The 1,485-nt window shown below is 39.2% G+C and overlaps 2 protein-coding genes across 2 annotated transcripts in view; one reads left to right on the forward strand and one right to left on the reverse strand.

The window, feature by feature from the left end:
- cenpo (centromere protein O) overlaps positions 1 to 1,439 on the reverse strand; it is a gene marked incomplete at its 3' end in the record, with an annotated part of 3,545 nt that extends 2,106 nt beyond the window's left edge. The window contains 1 exon segment of the mRNA XM_005952409.3: positions 1 to 1,439.
- slc5a6b (solute carrier family 5 member 6) overlaps positions 24 to 1,485 on the forward strand; it is a gene marked incomplete in the record, with an annotated part of 9,620 nt that continues 8,158 nt past the window's right edge. The window contains 2 exon segments of the mRNA XM_042213330.1: positions 24 to 66; positions 231 to 287.

The following is a 1,485-nucleotide window of genomic DNA, read 5'->3' on the forward strand; positions in this document are numbered from 1 at the left end:
CAACCCCGGAAGAAAATTAAAAACAGTTTGCGATCACATGGAGCAATGGAGCGACAGATTAGCATGGTAAGTGTGTTCAAGTCCTTTTTTCAACATAGCATAAGTTTAAACACACAAGACACACGTTTATTTGAAAATACAACCCTTGATTTTCATAAAGTCGTGATTTCGTTCATGGAAATACCTTCCTCATCAAGCTTTAACTAACGCAGTGCTCTTGAACGTCTCAGTGAAAGGCATGGTGACGGTTACACTCACCCGGATACCCACAGTGCTGCCCTGTAAAGGTAACCCTGCTCAATGCTGTTGTACCTGTTCTGTCTCCGCTAGCACACTGTTTCCTCTCACACACCATGCTGTCTTGATTAGGGCCATTTCCTTCATACCTAGTCAAGTTATGCAGATAACGTTACAGACGGTCACGGGACAGTTATTTATAACTAAAATATCAAAGCTACAGCAACAGTGTCTCCAAGTCAAATTAAAGTCACTTTTAAAATCCTGCATCATGCTTTGCTATAGTACAGCGAGGCTTTTGTGACCTTGTATTTTGTGCACCTCCTTTGTGGGGTTTGAGGCAAAATGATCAATTAATTGATCAGCAGAGATTTTTACAGTATATTAATACCTAATCTGGCTCCCGGCCAGATGAAAGGATTTCAACCTTCAGTCTGTTTTAATGTGGAAGGAAATCAAAACAAGATACATGAGGATGCCACCTTGGGTGACACCTATTTGTAATGCAAAAAACCCCCAAATGTTCTGAAAACAATCTTCTAGGTAATTTTGCTTGATTTAGTTAAGCAGTTAATTTAAAAATACTGCATGCAACCTGTGTGAATTTATAGTACATTCCACTGAAATATTTTTATTGGCTGTATATTCTGATAGGAAAACACGTTTTAAAATGACCTTTTAACCCCTCTTCGCCACAGCTGGAAGCGCTTGTTTAAACGTTTGATGTCATTGACCTTGAAAACTCACAGTGACTGGTTCCTGCTGTAGCTCAGGAGCAAGGAACCTCCCCCTTTCCAAAACAGCTGACATTATTTTTGGATCAGCACAAGCAGGGAAAAGTTGACATAGTGAGAGGTTACGTGACTTCAGTTTGTCTGCTTTACATTGCACAGATTGGTGATATTCTCATGTAGCAGTGGTGCTTTGATGCAAGCATTACAGTTTAGTGACAGCAGACTCAGTGCTGAATCTGTTTGTCTGAGCAGGAGCACAAATGTCTAAGAAAAGCACAAGGAAATCAGCTGTGTGCAGATGTGTTTCTTCTCCCACTTTTGCAAAGTTGTTGTTGTTTTTTAAATTTTATAAGCAGAGAAGGGCTGAATAGAATAATATTACATAATATAAATAATAACTCTGGATATCTGAGCAGATCACCTCACATGCAAATGATAAATAGACAGGTTCTTAAATAGCACTTTTCTAATCTGAGCACTCACTCATTCACACCCTTTCATACAAGCACTTTTT

Source organism: Haplochromis burtoni, unplaced genomic scaffold (genome assembly GCF_018398535.1).
Source record: "Haplochromis burtoni strain Fernald_Lab_line unplaced genomic scaffold, NCSU_Asbu1 Contig_435, whole genome shotgun sequence".
In the NCBI taxonomy this organism is placed as follows: domain Eukaryota; kingdom Metazoa; phylum Chordata; class Actinopteri; order Cichliformes; family Cichlidae; genus Haplochromis; species Haplochromis burtoni.